The sequence below is a fragment of the Bubalus bubalis genome, chromosome X (genome assembly GCF_019923935.1).
Source record: "Bubalus bubalis isolate 160015118507 breed Murrah chromosome X, NDDB_SH_1, whole genome shotgun sequence".
Lineage (NCBI taxonomy): Eukaryota > Metazoa > Chordata > Mammalia > Artiodactyla > Bovidae > Bubalus > Bubalus bubalis.
This window is the reverse complement of record NC_059181.1, coordinates 29,677,826-29,705,196: the sequence shown is the minus strand read 5'-3', so window position 1 is coordinate 29,705,196 and position 27,371 is coordinate 29,677,826. Positions and strand designations below refer to the sequence as shown.

The following is a 27,371-nucleotide window of genomic DNA, read 5'->3' as shown; positions in this document are numbered from 1 at the left end:
AATGTGCAAAAAGTTAAGAAAAGAGTGATGTAGAAATTTTAAAAAAGATCCAAAAAGGATACAAAGATTACATATAAGTATTTATCATGAGGAATTTGTACAGAATGTTATATCAAGTTAGTATGGAGATTCACTGGGCCTGCCTGTTTCTATTTCTCTCTCTCTGGCTCTGAGACTCATACTAAATCAGAAAAATGCCAAGACAATTATTTAGACTATATGAGTCCTAAGAATGGTCAGATATTTGGCAGGGCAGGGAAAGAGGAGGTGGAGAGGGTACAAGGGATCGGAGGATGAACTGGGAGAGAAATGTGGTTCTTGATAAAGGAAGAAGCACCAAGCTGGGGTATATACTGCAGCCAGCACCTTATTAAGACTTGTTTCCTCATCAGTATGTTGTTTAGATAGTGTGAAGAGACACTAGGAACTAGAGGGTCTAATCTTACCTTGCCTACTACATTCTTTAGATCTGTGTTTGTTTATAATAAATAATGAAATAAATATTTACAGAAAAACCTGAACAAACCGTTTGGCTAATCCATTTTAATAGACCATTTGGCGGTGGGGGGGTGGGTGCTATAAAAGTATAGCGTATAAAAGACACGACATGGACTTCCCTGGTGGCTCAGTGGCCAAGAATCCATTGGCCAATGCAGGAGACACAGATTCAATCCCTGGTCTGGGAAGATCCTACATGCTGCAGCGCAACTGAGCCCGTAAGCCACAACTATGGAGCCAGCACCCTAGAACCCAGGAGCCACGACTACTGAAGGCCGTGTGCTCTAGAGCCTGTGCTGCACAAACAGAGAAGCCACCACAGTGAGAAGCCCATGCAGCACAACTAGAGAGTAGCCCCATTCGCCACAACTAGAGAAAGCCCACACGCAACAACCAAGATCAAGAGCAGCCAAAAATAAATATTTTTAAATGCATGACACCAGCATTTTCAAATTATTTCTTCAGCTCAACCTGAAAATTCCAAATGGCATCTGAAATGTCTTAAAGCAACTTGTTATTTCTCCATGTTTTACATTTACTATTTTATGTTGAATAGGGAAATTAACCTAATAAGAATTACTGTTATTATATTATAAAACTGAAATGTAGAATGACTGATCGCTAACACTCAGTTTCCGTCTGTGAACAAATCCTCATTGGGAAAAGGTCAAAAAAAGGAAAGGCTCATTTAAAGCAAAAATAATGGTTAAACAGCCAGCATTTATTGTCATTTACAATGGGCTTATGACTGTGCTAAGAATTATCAAAGGCATATAAAATATGGTACTCGCCCTCAGGCAGCTCACAATATGTTTTGGTAAGAATGATTAACATCCATCAAATAATGATGATAATATGCTAATACTGGGAACTGTATGATAGAAAAATTGACAGGAGAGGAAGGATAGAGTGAAGGGGGCTTGTGGGACCCCTGAAGATGAGTGGGATCTGAATCTCTCCAAGGAGACAGGGGTATTCCAATAAAGGGCTAGGGTGAACAAACGTACCAGCGTGTTGTATTTGTGGAGATACTGTGGATATAAGAATGACCAGCACCAATTTTATGTGTAGAAAAGCAAGAAGAAATAAGGTTAGAAAACTAAACATAGGCATATGACGCAGCTGAAAGAGCACGTGACAGGGTTTACACAGGGACAACCCGAAGTCATACCCCTTCTCTGCCAGACACAGGTTGGTTGTAATGTCTTGCATGTCACTTCCCACTCTGTGTCTCAGTTTTCCCATCTGTAAAACGCTACCTTTGCTGAGGATTAAATACACATATGTGAGCTCGTACGCATCAGCAGAATTCTTCTGATGATGGAAAACTGGCAGCCCAGAAGGACTGAGCCTCCGTGTGGTAAGACATTTGTTGAGCAGGAAAGAAGCAAAATTATAGTAGCCTGTAAGAAAAGTTATTCCTGCTAGTGACAAAACAAACTGGCTGGCTGGAGACCAGGCTTAGGAAAGCGTGCCATAAAACCACTGCAGAAGTCCCAGGCTGAAATATCAAATTCTGGATTATGGCAATAGCAAAGGAATAATGAAAAAGGGTCTGTAGTGTTGGCCATCATTTTGGCTTTCCTCATCATAGATATTTCAATAGCATATGAAATCAACCTTGTACAAAAACTGTATTTAAAAGTAGACAGATAGGAACCTTCTCTTGGGCTATAGGTTGATGATCTTATTCTAGCCTTAAATTGTAGACAGTAATAATTCCAATTAAAGAAATGCACAAGATATAATGACAGGCACTAACTTGCACAGAGTACAGGGAGGATATATTTTCTAATCTCAGGGTCAGCAGTAAGCGCTTAGTTTATATCAACACACACATACTCACAGTGTGTTAATAGTACTGTCAGATTCAAAGTCTAGTAGCTAATATGAAAGATAAAATTCTCAGACAGAAAATATTAAATGGTGTGATATAATACACATTAGAGTTAGTTGTCGAAGAAGGCAATGGCACCCCACTCCAGTACTCTTGCCTGGAAAATCCCATGGACAGAGGAGCCTGGTAGGCTGCAATCCATGGGGTCGCTAAGAGTCGGGCACGACTGAGCGACTTCACTTTCATGCACTGGAGAAGGAAGTGGCAACCCGCTCCAGTGTTCTTGCCTGGAAAATCCCATGGACAGAGGAGCCTGGTGGGCTGCCACCTATGGGGTTGCACGGAGTCGGACATGACTGAAGCGACTTAGCAGCGGCAGAGTTAGTTGTGAATAATTTTCCTTTATTTTGTTGACAAACAGCTGAAATCATTTCACTAATCATCTATGATTAACCAGAACATCAGTTACTGTCCAGTGAAATTACAGAACGCAGTGACCACCTATCTTCATGGAAATACACAGTTGTAAAGAATATTTAAAGCAACACCCGATTTTATACTGAGTAATGAAATCCTTTTAGATATATAAGAACAACTAGCTACACTAGAGAATATTTATGTTCTAATTCCTATTTAGCACTCCCAATTTTGGTCAAGAGTAGAAAAGTGCAATGGATACTTATGGTACATTTTGGGGGTTTGACTCTTTAAAACACCATCAGATTTGGAATCAAAACACCTAGCTCCACTACTTACTGGCCCTGTGACTCTAGTTGAGAGTTTTGTGCTTCCCACAAAGCAAATATATTTACAAGTTCTAGGTTTTCTACATAAAGACCACTCATAACCATGGAACTAGTCCTCATTTTTCTTAGTCTAAGTATCTAGGTATTTATCCCAATTTCATGACAAAGTAGCTTCCTGGGATGAATGGGGCAGATATATGAACAAAATAACTTCATGGAGGAACAGAAATGTCTTTTAAGAAATTTTGTTTGGCAGAAGGCCACCAGTGACCCACAGTTCTTTTTAGACAAAGCTGCCTATAGCATCTCTGAACAGACATCTCTCTGAAGACATACAAATAGCCAACAAATATATGAAAAGGTTCTTAACACCACTTATCATCAGGGAAATGCAAATTGAAACCACAAGGAGAAATCACCTCACCACTGTCAGGATGACTATCATCAAAAAAGAGATAATGAAACGAAAATAAAAAGACACAAGTGTTGGCAAAGATGTTGAGATAAGACAACCCCTGTATACTGTTGGTGGGAATGTAAACTGGTGCAGCTGCCATGCAAAACAGTATGGAGTTTCCTCAAAAAATTAAAAATTTAACTGCTGAATGAGTGATTTTACTTCTGGGTAGAATTATAGGGCCAAAGCAATCAGTATGACCAATACCTTGAATACACCTGTACTCCCATGCTTACTGCAATTACTCACAATAGCCAAGGTATGGAAACAACTTAAGCAGATGGATAAGGAAACTGTGGAATACACATGTGATGGAGTAGTTTTCAGCCCTGAGAAAAAAAGGAAATCTTGTCATTTGTGACAACATGGATGAACCTGGAGGACATTATGCTCAGTGAAATAAATGCAGAAAAACCAATACTGTATGATCTCACTAATATGTGGAATCTACAAGAGTCAAACTCACAGAAGCAGAGTAGAATAGTGGTAGCTGAGGGCTGCGTGGTAGAAATGGGAAGATACTGGTTAGTGGGTATCAACTCTAAGTTATAAGATGTGTAAGTTGTAAGGATCTAATATAGAGCATGGTGACTATAGTTAGTTATAGTGTATTGTATACTTGAAATTTGCTAACAGAAACTCTGCAAATATGACTTTGTTAATTGTTCATTATTGCCTCATCAGATGTATAGAAGGTATCATTATATATAACTTACAAAGTAAACTTTGCAAAAATGACTCTTAGTTACAGAAGGTAGATCTTAAGTGTTTGATGGTAATTATGTGGGGTGATTCATGTGCTAATTAGCTTGACTGCAGTAATCATATATACACATACTGAATCATCTAGTTGTATACCTCGAATATATATAATTTTATTGGTAAATCATATTTCAATAAAGGTTTCTGAGATTTCTAAAAAAGAAATTTATTTATGAATACAAGACAGATATGAGGCCTACAGATATTTTAAAGATTAAATCTGAGCAATGCTACCCAGGCAGACCATTTCTTTCCAATCCAACTGAAAGAAAAAAAAGTAAAACAAAGCCTTCAATTCCTCTGAGAATTACTAATTATTATAGTAAGAAAAAGTCATAAAATGGAATTGCATAGAGTATATAAAACTCACATAAGTCATTTACAGTAAAGCTGTCTTCTTTAACAAGAGATCCTAACCTGTTTCATTTTCTTTTTTAGGTTTTTTAAAAACGTTTCATTTTTTACCAGTTCTTACTTTTCCCAGATTGACTGAAACATCACTTCTCACTGACACAGTTTGTAATTCCTATCATTTCCTTTAAATTGTGTTTAAAATGTGAATGCCCAGCCTTCTCCAACCTCCAAGTAATTTAGACACAGACACACACCTCAAGTCACGCAATAGCTGCCTTTGTCTCATAGCAGTTTGTCCATTTACCATAAATTAATGTAAACATAGGACTCTGAATAAAATGGTTGCCCTTCTGAGAAAGGTTGGCCTGCTTGTGAGAAAACACCAAAAAAAGTCCCATTAGAATAGGTGCAACTTCACAATTTCTCTCATTAAAGGGAAGACACTAGGCTGATGCCTTGACTGGATCATTTATAAAGAGTGTGACTGAGTGGGAGAGAGAAAAAGCCTGTCATACTTGCCTTCTATATTATACACTGCCATCCTGTCAAGTCAAATCTAATATAAATGAATCACATTAATCAGAAAATGTGAATTTTTACATGACAAGCTAAAGGGGCATGCCATTTCCAATTAGATTAGTGATCTAAAATTAGCTACTGACACAAGCAAGTATACATGGTCAATTTGCCTGCCTGAAACCGAAAATTAAATAAGACATATTGGATAATAGATAGCCCTAGAGGAGACATGCAGCTGTAATTCACTCATGTTGCTCAGCTGATGTCACAAGCCACCAAAGAATAGTCAATCTTGTGCTCATTTTGAGATGGATTTAACTCAAGAAAATACTTGGATCAATTGTCCATTGATTGGGCTCTGTGAATGCTAGGGGGTAAGTACAAGAAAGAACATTCTCTATTGTTTCCGTAGCGAAGTAAATTGAGGTGGCCGATCAATAGCTCATTATTGATACGTAGCAGTACTTTTGAAATTGAGAAACATGTCTTTGTACACACACTGAAGCTTTCTCTTCCTCAGTGTTCAATTTTACATGGTAAAATTGGTACAGAATATACCCACCTCACCCTTCTCACAGGTTGTCACCAGTCTTGGTGAAAATAATGCATGTAAATGGGGTTTGAAAAATCAAAAGTGTTTTTTTTTTCTTTCAATTACTACCATTGTTACTTCAAAATGTAACTAAGTCATTTTTGCAAAGTTTATAAATTGTGTATCGTTATACCTTCTATCCTGAATATTCATTGGAAGGACTGGTGCTGAAGTTCCAATACTTTGGGCACCTGACGCAAAGTGTAGACTCATTAGAAAAGACCCCGATGCTGGGAAAGATTGAAGGTAGGAGAAGGGGACGACAGAGGATGAGATGGCTGGGTGGCATCACCAACTCAATGGACATGAATTTGAGCAAGCTCCGGGAGATGGTGAAGGACAGGAAAGCCTGGCGTGCTGCAGTCCATGGGGTCGCAAAGTGTCAGACATGACTGAGCGACTGAACACCACCACCTTCTATAAATCTGATGAGGCAAGAATGCAATTAACAAAGTTATATTAGCAGAGCTTCTCTTAGTTGTTCTGATGTGAATGACGACTATCAAATTAAGGTTCTATGTCTTGATATCAGGCTCAAGAAGCAAAATGCAAGGCAGGAAGGTCTGGAAGAATTTGGTTCATCTTTTCAGACTATTTTTAGACCAGTTTTATGTTTACAATGAAACTGGAAGAAAAGTATAGCTAGTTCATACATAGCTGCTGTCCCCACACGTGCACAGGCTCCCCTACTATCAACATCACTGACTGCTAACTGGAATGGTACACTATTTTAAAACAAGGTTGAACCAACAATGACACATCATAATCACACACAGTCCATAGTTTATCTTAGGATTCATTCTTGGTGTTATATAGCCTATGACTTTGGATAAAAGTACAATAATATATATGTCCATCATTATACATCATACAGAAAATTTTGACTGTGCTAAAAACCCACTGTTCTCTATTCATCTCTCCCATACCATCTTCTACTCCTGGCAACTACTAATTTGTTTATTGTTGCCATAGTTTTTTTTTCCAGAATGTCAAATAGTTGGAATCATATAGTATGACAACATTGGCCAAAATATGGAATAACTGGAACTCTCAAACACTGCTTCCAGGAATGCAAATTGGTACAACCACTTTGGAAAAATGTTTGTCAATATCTACTATAGCTAGAAATAAGGTTGACCCTATGACTTAGCAACCGTACATTTAGATTTATTCTTAAGAAACTGAGGGTGAAAGTCAGGTATGCAAATGTTCTTGGCAGCTTTGTTCATAATAGCATCAAACCACAAACTCAAATACCCATCAACAGTAAAACGAATAAACTATGGTATATTCATTCAGTGGAATACTACTCTGCAATAAAAAAGAATGAACTACTGCTATACTCAAAACAACATGCATTTGTGTCACAGACATAATGATGAAAACAAAAAGTCAGACATAAAGGAGTAGATTCCATTTGTCTAAGTTTCAGTAATGGGCAAACAAAATGTACAGTGATAAAGTGAGAGGAGTGGTTAGCTCTGGGAATATGCTATGAATGACAAGGTCATGAGGGAACCTTTCGAGGTATTGGAAATGTTCTCTATCTTGATCTGAGTGGTGGTTATCCTAGTGTATGTGTGTACGTGTAGTGTGTCAGAGCAAAAGTTCATGCAGCTGAAAATTTGAGATTTGTGTGCTTTACTGTAATATTTTATACCTCAGTAAAAATTTTTAAAAGAATGAGCAAACCTTTTTTTTTAATTTAAATTTATTTTAATTAGAGGCTAATTACTTTACAATATTGTATTGGTTTTGCCATACATCAACATGAATCTGCCACGGGTGAGCAAATCTTTAAGACCAATTAAAGAAAAAGAAGTTAATTGCTGACAATGTACAAAATATTAACAAAGAATTGAAATTCCCAGCACTATCTATGAGCCATACTAAAAACTGTCAAATACTCAAAATGATAAGGTAGTTTTTATTTTTTTTTTACAAGTAATGATATATTTTAATACAACAGAAATACCCATGGATAGCAAAAGGCATTGTTCCCTTACTGAAAAGAATATTAATGCAAACAAGTTTGAATTAAATTGATGTATTATAAATTCTTACTTCTCTGTGTAAAACATTTCATGATTAATTTTTGAGTAAGAAATTCTAAACTTAAAAGAAAAACATTTAGAGAACAGATTCATTTTTTAAACCTTGAATCAAACATTACATTAAATTTGGTGCTCAAACAGCACAAATTATTATAGAGTAGGACCAAAAAGAAATTTCTATTTCTACATAGAAAGAGCATATTACCACTGACAAAAATCTATTAGTATGAACAAAGATTTCAACTTGACAATTAAAAACACTAGAAAACAACAGGTTCAACAGTGTGCCATTTAAACACTGCTCTTCTACGAAGTGAACTGAAAGCGATTTATGAATAGGAAAGAACATCCGTAATAAAAACTTCCAAAACTGTATAAATATTTCCAAAACAAAACATTTATAAATATTCATTTTTCACTACTCATTCTGTAGATTTTAAAATCATATTGTCATTAACTTTTTATATTTATTATATTTAGTAACAATAAATAGTGAGTTTCAGTTGTAAGAGCATGTGTCTACATGCATGCACTGAAATATAAAATGTGTTTCTTGTTCCAAGCTGTAATTCACAGTATTTTGATAAGTACTACCCTAAATAAACTATTGCATATGTACAAGAAGAGTCTCATATAAGATAATTTACAAAAATACTGTTCATAATCACAAAACAAACAGAAATGACATAAACATCCATCAACAGGTGAATGGAAAAATAAAGTGATATATGTTCATGCAATCGAACACAAGTTAACAATGAAAATCAATGAACTATATGTATCAACATCAATCAATCAGAGAAACATACAAAAATGCATTAACTTTATACAGTTTCAAAACAAGTAAAACTAAAGAACATACTATTTAGGACTATACATTTAGAAGAAAACCATTCAGAAAAGGAATTGTAAAAACAAACCCCACTCTCAAAAGAAAAACTCTACATTCAGGAGAACGGCTACCTCTGTAGGGAATTTGAGAGAATAAGATCCTTAGGAAGTACACAGGGATTCTCAAAGCTATTAAAAACATTTTATTTCTAAAATTGGGATGGGTTTGTGACTGTTAGTTTCATTAGTAGGCTTCACAACATTATATATATATTCTTTTTGTGTGAGTGATTTGATATTTTTATGCACCATACAAAATTCTTACAGTATTATTGAGTGTATTCCCTCTGCTGTACTGTTGCTGTTCAGTCGCTCAGCAGTGTCTGACACTCTGAAACCCCATGGACTACAGCATGCCAGGCTTCCCTGTCCATCACCAACTCCCAGAGTTTGCTCAAACTATGTCCATTCAGTCAGTGATGCCATCCAACCATCTCATCCTCCGTTGTCTCCTTCTCCTCCTGCCCTCATTCCTTCCCAGCATCAAGGTCTTTCCCAATGAGTCAGCTCTAAACATCAGGTGACCAAAGTATCGGAGCTTCAGCTTCAGCATGAGTTCTTCTAATGAATATTCAGGGTTGATTTCCTTTAGGATTGACTAGTTGGATCTCCTTGCAGTCCAAGGGACTCTCAAGAGTCTTCGCTGGCACCACAGTTCGAAAGCATCAATTTTTCGGTGCTGAGCCTTCATTATGGCCTAACACTCACATCCATACATGACTACTGGAAAAACCGTAACTCTGACTGTTGCTGCTGCTTTGTCGCTTCAGTCATGTCCGACTCTGTGCAACCCCAGGGACTGCCGTCCTCCAGGCTCCTCCGTCCATGGGACTCTCCAGGCAAGAACACTGGAGTGGGTTGCCATTTCCATCTTCAACCTTTGACTAGACAGACTTTTTGTCTGCAAAGTGATGTCTCTGCTTTTTAATATGCTGTCTAGGTTTGTCATAGCTTTCCTGCCAAGGAGCAAGTGTCTTTTAATTTCATGGCTGCAATCACCATTCTGAGTTCCTTATGTTTCTCTTCAGCCAAAATCTGGTCATTAGGTTTAAGAGAATACTTATCAAGGAAATCCTTATACACTACAGCAGTGATGTCAAGAAGAGGATTTCCCATTCCAAAGAGAATATTTTCACTCAGCGCTGGAGGCGCTTCCACCTTCAGCTTTTTGGGCTTTGGCTCCTCCTCTGCCGCTGCCATCTTCGCGCTCGATAAGGTAGTTTTTAAACCTCTGCCAGTATGACTATTCCATCTTCACATGTACTTTCCCACAAAAAGCTTCATCAATTCAAACAGGCTTGCCAACTGTTTCTGATGTCCTTGAAGCATTTCAGTTCCCATTCAACATCATTTAAAAAATATCTTCATGCATGTTTTATTGATGAGTGTACTGGTTTCTCTCCAAACATATGTTTATGTATGTATGCTGTATTCAATTATGTAAAACCTGGGTGATTACTTGCAGCATTGTTGAATGGAAAAAGAGAGCTATGAACAGACCTACAAGGTGGAAAATTTCTCTTTGTTCTTGGGAGTCCTGATGTAATTAGGACATCGAGTTCTCTGAAAAAACAGCTAATGTCCAAATGCTCAATAAGGATTATTAATTTGTAAATGGTGCTAATTATTTGCTTCCATACATATGGTTATATCAACTGATGTCTGAAAAACAAAAATAATGCATACTGACCTTTCCAAAGTATAGGCTATTCCTTGAGTTCCATAAAAAAATAGATTATTAGGACATTAACCCTCCAGGGACTTCCTTGTAGGTACAGTGGCTAAGACTTCATAATCCCAATGCAGGGGGCCCAGGTTCCATCCCTGACTGGGAAACTAGATCCTGCATGCCACAACTAAGTAAATAAATATTAATTAAATTAATATTATATTAAATATTACAAATAAATAAATATCACAAAAAGAAACACTATCCCTCTGACTCTGATAGCACTGAAGACCAAATCTCACAGAAAAATAAAGCCAAGAGCCCTTCCAAATACTGACTGTTTATGGGCAGATTGTTTTATTTTACTCCATCTATTCATTCATTATATTTAGAATTCTGTTAAGACATTTCTCCTACAAAAGGCATAAGTTACTTCACATAACTTACTCTCTTTCATTATAAACATATTAAGGCCCTACTGGCCAGTCTCTGAATGTTTTAAAATTTGATCACACACACAAAATTTTAGGCCCAGAGCAACACCCTTTGAAAGTGGTAGGGGCTCTTTACGTTGTGGATAACATGTTTGGGAGATCTGGAATGAGGAGGGATTAGACAGGGCCATTGGTGGGTATGTTCACTTAGGAAAGAGAGAGAAAGCAAAGGATCATGTTCTAGTGAGATGTCATGTGGGAGAAGCACTTTTAATCATAAAAAAAACTGTAGCTTTTATGCCACTGACCTTCCAAAAGTGCCAAGAAGGAGCTAACACACAATCTCACTTCATTATAAGATTAAGAACCTGAGATACAAGGAAAATAAGTGTTCACCCAAAATGAAGATGTAAACCGAGTCCCAGAAAATCCTGAGTTCCTGATCTCTAAGCACTGTTCATTCATTACCCTGGGGAGCTTTAACTTTGGTTGCAGGCAGAATTAAGATTTTTTAATGATTTTTTAATACATAGTATATTCCCATGTTTCAAAATTGAAATGATTTAAAGGATCGACAGTAAAATTCTCTCTTCTATTTCTGTCCCTCAGCCACCTTGCTCACCTTCCCAGAGGCAATTTAGTGTTACCACTTTCTTGGGGATCCTTCCAGAGATATTTAGGAGAGAAAATACACAAATGCATATACAAAGATTTTCAAATTTGACACAAATTGCAGCATACCATACACGAGACTCTGTACCCTGTTGGTTTGATTTAAGTATACCATGGACATCATTCCAGATGAGCAGTATGGTTTCTATATGTGCTATTTGTATGACACCAGTATCATCTATTTTTCCCATTTTCAGGAGAATTATGTGGTGAACTAAAATCACATAGAGGGACATCCCTGGCGGTTCAGTGGTTAAGACTTGGCACTTCCAATGCAGGTGATGTGGGTTCCATCTCTTTTTTTTGGGGGAGGCGGAACTAAGATCCCACATGCTATGTGGCAAAATGAAATAAAAGCACACAGAAACTGGGTTTATACAGATCATGGCTCCATCACTTACCAACTAGCTTTGAGATTGGGCAAGGCACCTAATTCTCTGAACCTCAGATTCTTCACTCAACGATGTTGGTAATGCCTTCCTCACAGGATAGTTGTGGGAATTCTAAGAGCTTGAAACTGGAGTCAGGCAACCTGGCTAACTGAACATTTATATGATCTTGGGCAGTTAATGTGATCTCTTGCAGCCTCAGTTTTATTTGTTCCATGTGCACTTCGACAGACAACCACAAACAGAAAAGTTCACTGATCTTAAGAGTACTGTCCAAATTATCAAAAAAGAAACAGATTCACATGATCCTGACATAGGTCAAACAATACATGACCAGAAACACAGAAGCCCAATCTTTGTGTTATTACTATTACCTCTCCAAAGGTAACAGCATCCTGACTTCTAATATAATCTTACATGTTTTTAAATTTTATATAAATAGAATGAATAGGTATATAATTTTTACTGTCTTTTGGTCAACATTTGGCTTGATACTCATCCATATTGTTGAAATAGTGGTAGTTCTTCAATAGTTCTTCAATGTCATTGCTGTAGAGTTGTAAGAATTTGCCAGAAATTATTCATTTTACACAATTAACAAATAATGATTTACTTTTACAAACACAGACTTATAGATCAATGGAAAAGGACAGTTAGCCCACACACCTATGGTCAATTAATTGATGACAAAGGAGGCAAGAACATACAATGGAGAAGAGACAGTCTTCAATAAGTGGTGCTGTGAAAACTGGACAGTTCCATGTAAAAGAACAAAACTAGAACATTATCCAACACTGTACATAAAAATAAACTCAAAAATGAATTAAAGATCTAAATATAGGACCTGATAGTCTAAAACTCCTAGAGGAAAACATAGATAGAACACTCTTTGACATAAGTTGCAGCAATCTATTTTGATCCACTTCCTAGAGTAATGAAAATAAAACAAAAATAAACAAATGGGATCTAGTTCAAATTAAAAGCTTTTACACAGCAAAGGAAACCAACAAAAAGACAACCTACAGAAAAGGAGAGAATATTTGCAAACAAAATAACAGACAAGGGATTAATTTCCAAAATATACAAACGGCTCATGAAGTTCAATATCAAAAACACAAACAATCCTATCAAAACATGGGAAGATCTAAATAGACATTTCTCCAAATAAGACATCAGATCAGATCAGTCGCTCAGTGGTGTCCAACTCTTTGCGACCCCATGAATCGCAGCACGCCAGGCCTCCCTGTCCAGCACCAACTCCCGGAGTTCACCCAGACTCACGTCCATCGAGTCAGTGATGCCATCCAGTCATCTCATCCTCTCTCGTCCCCTTCTCCTCTTGCCCCCAATCCCTCCCAGCATCAGAGTCTTTTCCAATGAGTCAACTCTTCGCATGAGGTGGACAAAGTACTGGAGTTTCAGCTTTAGCATCATTCCTTCCAAAGAAATCCCAGGGCTGATCTCCTTCAGAATGGACTGGTTGGATATCCTTGCAGACCAAGGGACTCTCAAGAGTCTTCTCCAACACCACAGTTCAAAAGCATCAATTCTTCGGCGCTCAGCCTTCTTTACAGTCCAACTCTCACATCCATACATGACCACAGGAAAAACCATAGCCTTGACTAGACGGACCTTTGTTGGCAAAGTAATGTCTCTGCTTTTGAATATGCTATCTAGGTTGGTCATAACTTTCCTTCCAAGGAGTAAGCGTCTTTTAATTTCGTGGTTGCAGTCACCATCTGTAGTGATTTTGGAGCCCAGAAAAATAAAGTCTGATACTGTTTCCACTGTTTCCCCATCTATTTCCCATGAAGTGATGGGACCGGATGCCATGATCTTCGTTTTCTGAATGTTGAGCTTTAAGCCAACTTTTTCACTCTCCACTTTCACTTTCATCAAGAGGCTTTTTAGTTCCTCTTCACTTTCTGCCATAAGGGTGGTGTCATCTGCATATCTGAGGTTATTGATATTTCTCCCAGTAATCTTGATTCCAGTTTGTGTTTCTTCCAGTCCAGCATTTCTCATGATGTACTCTGCATAGAAGTTAATAAACAGGGTGACATTATACAGCCTTGATGAACTCCTTTTCCTATTTGGAACCAGTCTGTTGTTCCATGTCCAGTTCTAACTGTTGCTTCCTGACCTGCATACAAATTTCTCAAGAGGCAGGTCAGGTGGTCTGGTATTCCCACCTCTTTCAGAATTTTCCACAGTTTATTGTGATCCACACAATCAAAGGCTTTGGCATAGTCAATAAAGCAGCAATAGATGTTTTTCTGGAACTCTCTTGCTTTTTCCATGATCCAGTGGATGTTGGCAATTTGATCTCTGGTTCCTCTGCCTTTTCTAAAACCAGCTTGAACATCAGGAAGTTCACGGTTCACATATTGCTGAAGCCTGGCTTGGAGAATTTTGAGCATTACTTTACTAGTGTGTGAGATGAGTGCAATTGTGCAGTAGTTGACATACATGTGGCCAAAAAGCACATGGAAAGATTCTCAACATTGCTAATGATTAAAGAAATGAAAATCAAAATTACAATGAGGTTATCACCTTACACCAGTCAGAATGGCTATTATCAAAAAATCTACAACCAATAAATGCTGGAGAGGGTATGGAGGAAAGAAAAGCCTCTTACACTATTGGTGAGAATGTTAATTGGTATAGTCACTATGGACAATACTATGGAGGATCCTGAGAAACTAAAAATAGAGTTACCATATGATCTAGCAATCCCACTCCTAGGCATATATCTGGAAAAAAGCATACTTTGAAAAGATACGTGCAACCCAATGTTCAGAGCAGAACTATTTACTATAGTCAAGATATGGAAACAACCTAAATGTACATCAACAGAGGAATAATAATGAATATGTGGTATATATATATAGCGGAATATTACTCAGCCATAAAGAAGATCTCTAGTCTTTCCCATTCTATTGTTTTCCTCTATTTCTTTGTATTGTTCACTTAAGAAGGCCTTCTCATCTCTCTGATATTCTGTGGAGCCCTGCATTCAGTTGGGTATATCTTTCCCATTCTCCCTTGTCTTTTACTTCTCTTCTTTCCTCAGCTATTTGTAAAGCTTCCTCAGACAACCACTTTGCCTTCTTGTATTTCTTTTTCTTTGGGATGGTTTTGGTCACTGCCTCCTACACAATGTTTCGAACTTCCATCCATAGTTCTTCATCTGTCTTGGATGGCCTTGCACAGCATGGCTTATAGCTTCACAGAGTTACCCAAGAAGGATGGGAATGATATAAGACAAAAACAGTAAGGACCTAACAGAAGCAGAAGAGATTAAGGACAGGTAGCAAGAATACACTGAAGAACTATATAAAAAAGGTCTTAATGACCTCGATAACCATGATGGTGTGGTCACTCACATAGAGTCAGATATACTGGAGTGTGAAGTCAAATGGGCCTTAAGGAAGCATTACTATGAACAAAGCTAGTGGAGGTGATGGAATTCCAACTGAGATATTTAAAATTCTAAAAGATGATGCTGTTAAAGTGCTGCACTCAATATGCCAGCAAATTTGGAAAATCCTGCAGTGGCCATAGGATTGGAAAAGGTCAGTTTTCATTCCAATCCCCCCAAAAAGGCAATGCCAAAGAATATTCAAACTACTCTGCAACTGCACTTATTTCACATGCTAGCACGTTTATGCTCAAAATTCTTCAACTAGGCTTCAGCAGTACATGAACTGAGAATTTCCAGATGTACAAGCTGGGTTTTGAAGAGGCAGAGGAATCAGAGATCAAGCTGCCAACATATGTGGAGATAATAGAAAGCAAGGGAATTCAAGAAAAACATCTACTTGTGCTTCATTGACTATGCTAAAGCTTTTGACTGTGTGGATCACAACAAACTGTGGAAAATTCTTAAAGAGATGGGATGACCAGATCATCTCACCTGTCTCCTGAGAAACCTGTACGCAGGTCAAGAAGCAACAGTTAGAACTGGACACAGAACAACTGAGTGGTTCAAAATTGAGAAAGGAGTATGACAAGGCTGTATACTGTCACCATGTTTATTTAACTTCTATGCAGAACACACCATGTGAAATACCAGGCTGGATGAAGCACAAGCTGGAATCAAGACTGCTGGGAGAAATATCAACAACCTCAGATATGCAGATGATACTACTCTAATGTCAGAAAGTGAAGAGGTACTAAAGAGCCTCTTGATGAGAGTGAAAGAGGAGAGTGAAAAAGCTGGCTTGAAACTCAACCTTCAGAAAACTAAGATCATGGCATCGGGTCCTGTCATTTTGTGACAAACAGAAGGGGAAAAGTGGAAGCAGTGACATTTTCTTTTCTTGGGCTTCACAATCACTGCAGACAGTGACTGCAGCCATGATATTAAGACACTTGCTCCTTGAAAGAAAAGCTATGACAAACCTAGACATCATATTCAAAAGCAGAGACATCTCTTTGCCAACAAAGGTCTGTAAAATCAAAGCTGTGGTTTTTCCAGAAGTCATGTGCAGACAATAGAGCTGGATCAGGAAGAAGTCTGAGTGCCAAAGAACTGACGCTTTCAAACTGTGGTGTTGGAGAAGACTCTTGAGAGTCCCTTGGACTGCAAGGAGATCCAACCAGTCAATCCTAAAGGAAATCAGTCCTGAATATTCACTGGAAGGACTGATGCTGAAGCTGTAATACTTTGGGCAGCTGATGAGAAGAACTGACTCACTGGAAAAGACCCTGATGCTGACAAAGATTGAAGATAAAAGGAGGAGGTGGTGGCAGAGGATGAGATGTTTAGATAGCATCACTGACTCGATGGTCATGAATTTGAGCAAATTCAAGGAGACAGTGGAGGACAGAGAAGCCTGGTATGCTCCAGTTCATGGATTCACAAAGAGTTGGATATGACTTAGTGACTGAACAACAACATTAAAAAGAATGAAATACATTTGCATCAACATGGATGGACCTACAAATTATCATGCTCGGTGACGTAACTCATCCAGACAAAGACAAATATCATGTTATATCACTTATATGTGGAATCTAAAAGATGATACAAATGAACTCATTTACCAAATAGAAACAGACTCAGATTTTGAAAACAAATTTGTGGTTATCAAAGGGAAAAGGTCGGGGGAGGGATAGATCAGGAGTCTGAAATTAACATATACACACTACTATATTCAAAATAAATAATCAACAAGGACCTACTGTGTAGCATAGGGAAGTCTACTAAATACCCTGTAATAATCTATATGGGAAAAGAATCTGAAAAAAAAGGAGATTATGTATAACAGAATCACTTTGCTATACACCTGGAAAAACAAGACTGTAAATCTTTATACCCCTGTATAAAATACAAAAATTTAAATGTAGATGTTTTTGCACTGCTTTCAGTTTTTATCTTTTATTATAATGATGCTATAAACATTCCAGTACAATAAATGTATGCATTTCTGTTCAACTTATACCTAGGAGTGGGACTGCTGGGTGACAGGGTAAGCTTGCATTCAGAATACTCAGAATTGGTGGTAGGAATTTAAACTTCAACCAAGGTTTACAGTTCAAAGTACCAGAAGCCAATTCTGGCAGATTTAAGAAGAAAGGAATTTACTGAAAGACCATTTAGTAGGCCATAAAATCACTGGGAGGATTTGAGTAATAGGCTCAGGAAAAGGCAAGTAGAATGGAGGGCCACATGGGTTGAAATGCAGCCTACATCACACTACGGAACTAGTACCAGAACACTGTTTCAGTCATGCTGTATACCAGACCCCACAGTTTGCACAGTCAACACTGAACTCTTGCCAACAGACTCATAACGCTGCATTCCCCTATTACTACCAGAGAGAAATGCCTTAGTCTCAGCTTCTTCACATCTCTAGCTACTGATTTGAAGTCTGGTGTGTTCACAGCTCATAGGCCAGGCCCAGGTCACATGTCCAGGTCACAGCTGCAAGGGAGCCTGGAAAAGTGAGGCAGGCACTTTCCAAACAGAAGAATAGAATAGGGTGCAGCTATTGGGCATAAAAACCTGTTTATAATACTGATTATTTCTTCCTAAGTTAAATATCTTGGGAAAAAACAAACAGGTATTGATTTCATTCCATTAGGAAATAAAACCACCACCTAAATTCAGCTCTTCAAAAATCATAAGTATTTTCCTTCACTACATATTTAATAAATATGACCTCAGTATCAATCCTGAACATACATTTGAGGTTTCTAAAATAACTTAATGATTCTGTAGCTCCTAGTAAGCAGAAATCTAGTATTAGACCATACAAGAATTCTTTTTGGGTTTCCCAGGTGGCTCAGTGGAAAAGAACCCACCTGCCATGCAGAAGACATGGGTGTGATTCCTGGGTTGGGAAGATCCCCTGGAGGAAGAAATGGCAACCCACTCTTGTTTTCTTGCCTGGAAAATTCCATGGACAGAGGAGCCTGGTGGGCTACAGTCCATGGGGTTGCAAAGAGTTGGATGCAACTGAGCATGAACACACACACAGAGCCTTTTTTATAATGAAGAGAAACACTTTCTTCCCCCCATATTTATCATAGTTTTTTAATATATGCATATGTGGCTTTATTAACCATCTCACTGAGGCAGATATTGCCTGGGAGTCACCTAGTTCTGGCCCCCAGACCACTTGGTACAAATTCAGAGCATCTAAGGCCAGTTCTTTGCCCCTATATACTCCTTGGTCAACTTCCAAACAATAGGCCTCTTTTGTTCTCTCCTATATCTTTACCTTCTTGCCATTGCCTGTTTTCCTTTCCTGATTCCTGTAACCACTGACCCCATTCAACCGTGGGTCCTTTTGAAAACTTCATTCTATTGTTATCAAACTCCTATCCATCTTAAATTTGGAGGAAACAAGCTCTCTCTTTTTGCCTTAATTATATCTAGCCCTTTCCCAAGCACCTTACTTTCTCCTGTTTAGTTCATTTTAGAAGAGGCTGCCAGGTCTCTCAGCAGAAGGCAATGGCACCCCACTCCAGTACTCTTGCCTGGAAAATCCCATGGGCGGAGGAGCCTGGTGGGCTGCAGTCTTGGGGTTGCTAGGAGTCGGACACGACTGAGTGACTTCACTCTGACTTTTCACTCTCACACATTGGAGAAGGAAATGGCAACCCACTCCAGTGTTCTTGCCTGGAGAATCCCAGGGACGGGGGAGCCTGGTGGGCTGCCATCTCTGGGGTCGCACAGAGTTGGACATGACTGAGGTGACTTAGCAGCAGCAGCAGCCAGGTCTCTCACCCCATGAGCAGTGAATCCAAAGGTGAGCTGGCATTTCAACAGATCGTCAATGTTGCTTCTGAACACGATTTTCCCATCCTCTTGTAAAATCACATTCTATGTTTTTTTTTTTTTTTAACTTTACTGGAGTATATGCTTTACAATGTTGTGTTAGTTCCTGCTGTGCAGCTTTACATATACATATATCCCTCCTTTTTGGACCTCCGTCCACACTCCCCCCATCCACTGCAATCCTACCCATCTAGGTCATCAGAGAGCACTCAGCTGAGCACGCTGAAAACTGCATTCTCTTTAGAGATTCACTACAATTCATATTCCATCCTCGAGCCATTCTAATTTGTGGCCAATCCACTTGCCAATTGGTTATATATTTACTCACCAAAGGCCCAACTCACAGTCTTCCTCTCCTCACATAATTCTAGGAGATTTTAACATTCATGGACATAGATCATCCAACTTAAAGGCCTTGCAATGCCTTTAGCTCCTTATTCAAAAACCCACACCCTCAATCTTGTCAGGGTTTAGTATCTGCTCCACTTGAACACAACTTCCCGATTTCTATCTTCCTCATCAACTTATTCCCATCTGGTAGCTTCACTCTGTTCAATTTTTAAATTTTCACACATGATGGCTTCACACACATTTACTGTCTGCAAAAGGGGTGGCTTCCCAGGGAACCTTCCAGTCACTTTACTCAGTCTCGGCCAGTTCTCTTTTCGATTCCCATCAGCAAACATCCCCAAACTTACCCTAAGTCCTTCCTCCAAACAACTGCTGATTTCATTCCCAGCAGGTGACCTTGCCTTTACATCAGTGAAAAAATTGAGGTCATCAGGGAGGTCTCACTCAATTTCTCTGTAAACATATCTATATTCATTGCTTTTTACTTTCTTTCCTTCACTCTGGAAGTCGGCAACGTCCCTTACCGGTTCAAGGCCAACCCATGCCACTGGCCCACCTCAATCTCCCTCTGTATCCACCCCGTCCTTGCCCTGTCAGTCATCTCTTCCTTGGCCTCTTTACTGGATCCTCCCCTCAGCTCATAAACACCTGAAGACCTTTTCATTTTAAAAGGCCCTCACACCTGCGTCCTAGTCAACACTCATCAAGCTTCTGTTCCTCCATTTTCTGCTCTTTTGAAATCACAGAAAAACTGGCTTTAAAAAAAAAAAAAATCTTTTCACCTCACTTTTACCCCTTGAGCTCTGAAATCCTCCTTCCTTCCACATTCCTCTACTGAAACTTTTCCCTAAGATGCATAACGACCTAATTGCCAAATCTAACACACATCTTCCAGCTTTATGTAACCAGACTTCGCTCTTTGACTCTAATTGCTTTCTCCTTTCAAAGTGTAATCTTGCGTGTTTGTTTTTTTTTTTTTCCTGATAATAAAAGCAGTGCTTGTTCATTACTGTTTTATTCTATTCAGGGCTATAACAAAATACCACAGTCTGGGTCAACTCTGAACAACAGAAATTCATTACTCACTGTGCTGGAGGCTGAAAGTCTGAGATCAAGGTGCCCAGTGGTCAGGTGAAGACCCTCTTCCAGGCTGTAGACTTGTCACTGGATCCTCCCCTGGTGGAAGCGGCAGGGAGAGCTCTGAAACTTCTTTTATTATATAAAGCTTTTATCCCATTCTCAAGGGCTCCACCCTTGGGACTTGACCACCTCCCAAATGGCCCCAACTTCTAACACCATCACTTTGGGGGTTAGAATTTCAACATAAGAATTTTGGAGGGACACATCATTCATACCATAGCAATTACAGTATACGTGGAAAATCTAGGAGAGTACAAAGAAGAAAAATAACATCATCTGTAATGGCACTAATTGGTGATAACCACTGTTAGTATTTTGAAGTATATAAATATATAAAGATACAGATATAAATACATAGATATAGATATATACAGGCACAATTCTGTATAGGAGCTTTTACCTGCTTTTTATATAACCCATATCCTTAAATATTTTTGAAAATGATTATAAACTGCTGCATAATATTCTATAAAGTGGATGAATTGCCATATATTAGCCATTTCTCTGCTACTAGATATTTCACCCATATTTTAAATCTTTTCTATTGTAACTAAAATTACTATATACCTCCTAGTACATAAGTCTTTGACCATTTCTTTTGGATTATCTCATTAGAATTATTGAAAAAGAATTACTGTGTGCAAGCATATAAATATTCTCTAGGCTTGGCTGCACAATGCTGAGCTGCCTCCCAGAAAAGTTAGAGTGACTCATGTCTCACTTGTAGTGAGTGTAAGGGCTTGTTTTCAAACTTTCTGCTCTATGTACATTATAATGTTCTTTGTTTATAATCTTTGAAGTTGTGCTTGCCCAGCTTCCAGACCAAAGAAAGGGCCCAAAGTCAGCAACAGAGACATCACTGGCTTAATGGATGGGGGAGCTTACCTGTCTGAAGCAAGGTCCTGGAGTGACACCCTAGCGAGCGCAGGAGACAGGATCACCAGGCAGTCTTTGTTCCCAGGGGTGGGGGGGAGGAGATTACCAGTTATAAGGAAATTGACCTCAGATGGGCTCATTAGTTACCAGGGAAACCAGTAGATGGCACGCCCCTCACCACCTCATCTCAAAGGGGAAGAGAACAATCTCCCGCTGGGGCCTGGGGCAAATATGTAAGATGGTCAGAACTTTGCAGTTAGATACAGGTGAAGAAGGCACTAGTCAGGCAGGGGGTGGTGGTGGACAGAGAGCAAGACAACACCCATCTTGAGGGGCCTGACCACACAAATATCCTCTGTTCTATTTCCTGATAATATCATCTTCTAGTTTTCCTTGTATTTATCTGCTTTGTGTGTGTGTGTAGGTGTGTGTGTGTGTGTGTTTTAATCTCACATTTAGGACTTTATTTTCCTATAACTACCCCTTAAAGTTGACGTTCCCTACACTTATATCCTAAATTCATTACCTTTCCCTCTTATTCCCTAGGATTTTTCTTATTCTACTCCTAGTTTGAACTACTTCCACTAGGCAAGAGATTCCCAAATAGAAGACACCAGACCTGACCTCTCTCCTGAATTTTAGACTCATGCGTTGAACCATAGGGCTTCTCTGGTGACTCAGACAGTAAAGAATCTACCTGTAATGCAGGAAACTCGGGTTCAATCCCTGGTTGGGAAGATTCCCTGGAGGAGGGCATGGTAACCCACTCCAGTATTCTTGCCTGGAGAATCCCATGGATAGGGAAGCCTGGCGGGCTACAGTCCATAGGGTCACAAAGAGTCAGACACAACTGAAGCAACTTAGCATGCAAACAGAATCATCTGTTCTCCATCTCTTTTTTGTTATTTGAAAAAAACCCAAAATTCAACCTGTCAAAATGATAAGTTGGGGGCTTCCCTGGTGGCTCAGTGGTAAAGAATCTGCCTACCAAGGCAGGAGACACGGGTTCAGTCCCTGGGTGGGGAAGATGTCACATGCTGCAGGGCAACTAAGCCCATGCACCACAACTGCTGCTCTAGAGTCCATGGGCTGCAACTACTGAAGCCCGCAGGCCTAGAAGCTCTGAAATGAGAAGCCTGTGCACTGCAACTAAAGTAGCCCCCACTCACCACAACTGGAGAAAAACTCTTGCAGCAGCAAAGACCCAGCACAGCCAAAAATAAATAAAATTGAAAAAAAAAAATGATAAGTTGGTAGTACAACCAGCCAAGGAGTCACACAAACTTGAAACAGAAGACGAATTTGCCTTTTCTCTTTTGGTCAACCTCCCCACCACAGGCCCCATCACAAGAAGAGAAGATTCTCAATTTAATTGCCATGTACCTGAGGAGAAAACATATTAAAGATAGAAACATTCTCAAATTTCTTATTCTTTTTCTTGTTTGAGAGACAAACCTTTGAAGGATTTTGTTATTGGTAGAAGTGATTTAAGGCCAAAAGTAGGGCTAAAGCTTTTATTTCTAACTTTCAATCCAGAATAGTACTCTTTTCTTTGAAAGTTGTGGGTTCTAACCTATGTGTGTAAGCTTTTAAAAAATCAGCAAACCATATGAGGATACAAATAATATAAAATCATATTCCTTCTGAGCTGGAAGGCATAGTTGACACATCCAGTTGAATGCCATCACTTTGTCTCTTAACAGTCTAGGATGAACGTCCCTGGTGGGCAGTGGCTAAAATTCCATGAAACCAAAGAAAGGGACCCAGGTTCAATCCCTGGTCAAGGAACTAGATCCCACATGCTGCAACTAAGACCCAGTGCAGATGGACAGACAGATAGATAGATAGGTAGATAAGTAGGTAGATATTAAAAAAGTCTAGGACCCAGAGATGTTTCATGGCTTACTCAAAGTAGCATGGTTACTTAGTAGCAGATATCGCTAAAATTAATTCTTATAACTTTTGTTCCAGTGTTCATTTCAGTACATAAGTATTTCTACGTGTTCTTAACCCTTGTCCTCTGAGAAACTCTACAAATAGATACTCATGCACGAGTAACTGTTGGAAAATCCTGCACATCACATCTTTTAGAGAATCTTAACCAGGGCTACAGTATGATATTTGTGGACTCTAGACACTTTTGCCTTTGTGGGCTACTTTGTCCATAGAAAATTACTAAAATATTGCTTATGACTGTGGGCTTCCCTTGTGGCTCAGCTGGTAAAGAATCGGCCTGCAATGTGGGAGACCTGAGTTTGATCCCTGGGTTGGGAAGATCCCCTGGGGAAGGGAAAAGCTACCCACTCCAGTATTCTGGCCTGGAGAATTATAGTCCCCCTGTATAGTCCATGGGGTCGCAGAGAGTTGGACACAACTGAGCGACTTTCACTTCACTTTACTTCACTTCATTGTAAAGTAATCCAGGCTGGATTCATTATTATCTTTTCATTTTTCTTCTTATTTGAAAAGACATAAAAAGATTTTTGTGTACTCCTAAAAGTATTGTGGATCTTAGGCACTGTGCCTATAGTGCCTAGTGGATAAATCTTCAGTCATGTCCAGTTCTTTGCGACCTCGTGGCTCCTCTGTCCAGGGATTCTCCGGACAAAAATACTGGAGTGGGTTGCCACTGCCTTCTCCAGGGGATCTTCCCGACCCGTGAATTAACCCTGGTTTTCTGCATTGCAGGCAGATTCTTTACCATCTCAGCCACCAGGGAAGCAGTGCATAAATCAGCCCTGTACATAATACATGGTAAAGACTCGCAGAAGTCTTGCAAAGAGGAAACCTAATTACCTAGCATTTCCAAAATTTTTGTTCACAGGGTCCTATTAACATCTCAAAGATCAGTAGTGTCCTATAAAACACAGTTTAGAAAAAAAAATGTTCTCTGCTCTCAAACTGCAATAATACTCACTTTGCAGAAAGGAAGATGGTGATGCCAAAATCAAGTTATCCTTCTTGGCCATGGTTGAGATCTCTGAATTGGCTGTAAAATATCCATAAAGGCCTGTTTAAGATGTTTTATAGAGCAGACAAGCACATCAAATTTTCACATATGGTTCATATTAATGTATGGAATACATGACAATTATATTTCATTAACACATCTTTCTAGTACATGGGAATGGCAATACACCATTAACTCGTGCTTTTGCTTCTTATACTAATCAAATAAAATTAGGATGCCTATAAAACTTGATTTCCAATTCATTTTCAGAAGATGGATAATAGAAATTTCCTGAATTAGCAATCAGACTGTATTTATTGCATATGGTGACTGCTCTAAAATGTGACTGCATTCTCTATACTTTTATGAATATTTTGACACATTGCTCTGGAGCAATCAACCAGGATCAATTGTCTTTAACAACTGCTAATATTCCTTTTAAGAACAAGGGTATCTTGTGAATATCACCAGGGAAACTTGGGGCTTTATCTGAGGTCTGGAATGAGAGCTGCCCCTGAGAATCCAGAGAAGTTATCTCTTTTCTCAAGGGTATGAGTTGGACATTGGGATTGACATATATACCTTACCATAGGTAAGACAGATCGCTGGTGGGAAGCTTCTGTATAGAACAAGGAGCTGAGGTTAGTGCTGTGTGATAACCTAGAGGGGTGGGATAGGAAGAGGGAAAGGATATATGTATACTTATGGCTTATCACTTCAATGTACAGCAGAAACTAACACAATATTGTAAAACAACTATATCTCAACGTAAAAAATTTAATCATGCAATCTAGGGTATGAGTTAGAAACAGATGCCATTTGGGGAGCTGCATACATCCTTTATACACGTGATTCAAGCAGTTAGGTTCAGTTCAACAATATTCATTGAGTGCCTTTAGTGTGCAAGGTAACAGGCACAAATGAGACATGAGTTATGCATACCTCTCACCATGGGGTATTAAAACTTGCTGTCTACATATTAGATTTGAGCCTTAAGTCACAGAGGCTGTGTAAAGGAGAAAAGGAAAGATATACCCATCTGAATGCAGAGTTCCAAAGAACAGCAAGGAGAGATAAGAAAGCCTTCCTTAATGATCAATGCAAAGAAATAGAGGAAAACAATAGAATGGGAAAGACTAGAGATCTCTTCAAGAAAATTAGAGATACCAAGGGAACATTTCATGCAAAGATGGGCTCAATAAAGGACAGAAATGGTATGGACCTAACAGAAGCAGAAGATATTAAGAAGATGTGGCAGGATACAAAGAACTCTACAAAAAGATCTTAATGACCCAGATAACCTCAATGGTGTGATCACTCACCTTGAGCCAGACATCCTGGAGTGTGAAGTCAAGTGGGTCTTAGGAAGTATCACTATGAACAAAACCAGTGAAGCTGATGCAATTCCAGCTGAGCTATTTCAAATCCTAAAAATGATGCTGTTAAAGCACTGCACTCAATATGCCAGCAGATTTGGAAAACTCAGCAGTGGCCACAGGACTGGAAAAGGTCAGTTTTCATTCCAATCCCCCCAAAAGGGCAATGCCAAAGAATGTTCAAACTACTGCACAATTGCACTCATCTCATACACTAGCAAAGCAATGCTAAAAATTCTCCAAGGCAGGCTTCAACATTATGTGAGCCAAGAACTTCCAGATGTATAAGGTGGATTTAGAAAAGGCAGAGGAACCAGAGATCAAATTGCCAACATCCGTTGGATCTGAGAAAAAGGAAGAGTTCCAGAAAAGCATCTACTTCTGCTTTACTGACTACACCAAAGCCTTTAACTGTGTGGATCACAACAAATTGTGGAAAATTCTTCAAGAGATGGGACTACCAGACCACCTCACCTGCCTCTTGAGAAATCTGTATGCAGGTCAGGAAGTGACAGTTAGAACTGGACATGGAACAACAGACTGGTTCCAAATCAGGAAAGGAGTATGTCAAGGCTGTATATTGTCACCCTGCTTATTTAACTTACATGCAGAGTACATCAGGCAAAATGCCAGGCTGGATGAAGCACAAGCTGGAATCAAGATTGCCAGGAGAAGCATCAATAACCTCAGATATTTAGATGACACCATCCTTATGGCAGAAAGAGAAGAAGAACTAAAGAGCCTCTTGATGAAAGTGAAAGAGGAGAGTGAAAGAGGAGAGTGAAAAAGCTGGCTTAAAACTTAACATTCAGAAAACAAAGATCCTGGCATCCAGTCCCATCACTTCATGGCAAATAGATGGGGAAACAATGGAAATGGTGATAGACTTTATTTTCTTGGGCTTCAAAATCACTGCAGATGGTGACTTCAACCATGATATTAAAAAAATGCTTGCTCCTTGGAAGAAAAGCTATCACCAGCCTAGACAGCATATTAAAAAGCAGAGACATTACTTTGCTGACAAAGATCTGTCTAGGCAAAGCTATGGTTTTCCCAGTAGTCTTGTATGGATGTGAGAGTTGGACCATAAAGAAAGCTGAGCGCTGAAAAATTGATGCTTTTGAACTGTGGTGTTATAGAAGACTCTTGAGAGCCCCTTGGACTGCAAGGATATCAAAACAATCCATCCTAAAGGAAATCAGTCCTGAATATTCATTGGAAGGACCAATGCTGAAGCTGAAACTCCAATACATTGGCCACCTGATGTGAAGAACTGACTCACTGGAAAAGTCCCTGATGCTGGGAAAGATTGAAGGCAGGAGGAGAAGGGGACGACAGAGGATGAGATGGTTGGATGGCCTCATTGACTCTATGGACATGAGTTTGAGCAAGCTCCAGGAGTTGGTGAAGGACAGGAAAGCCTGGCATGCTGCAGTCCATGGGGTCACGAACAGTCGGACATGACTGAGTGACTGAACTGAACTGAAATGATATGGGAGCAGCAAAGGAAGATGTT

The 27,371-nt window shown here is 39.1% G+C and overlaps 1 long non-coding RNA gene across 4 annotated transcripts in view; it reads right to left on the bottom strand.

Moving 5' to 3' along the window:
- The window catches only part of LOC112582299, a 114,220-nt gene extending 92,175 nt beyond the window's left edge, over positions 1–22,045 (bottom strand). For 2 of the 4 annotated variants that reach the window (XR_003106821.3, XR_006548555.1), the window contains exons 1-2: positions 21,539–22,045; positions 20,600–20,689 (exon numbers count right to left, since the gene is read on the bottom strand). This is a non-coding gene — a long non-coding RNA (uncharacterized LOC112582299). Of the gene's footprint in view, positions 1–10,060; positions 10,373–20,599; positions 20,690–21,538 lie in introns of those variants that run through there. The other 2 variants (XR_006548554.1, XR_006548553.2) reach the window with 2 other exon arrangements.
- Between the last annotated feature and the right edge of the window lie 5,326 nt (positions 22,046–27,371).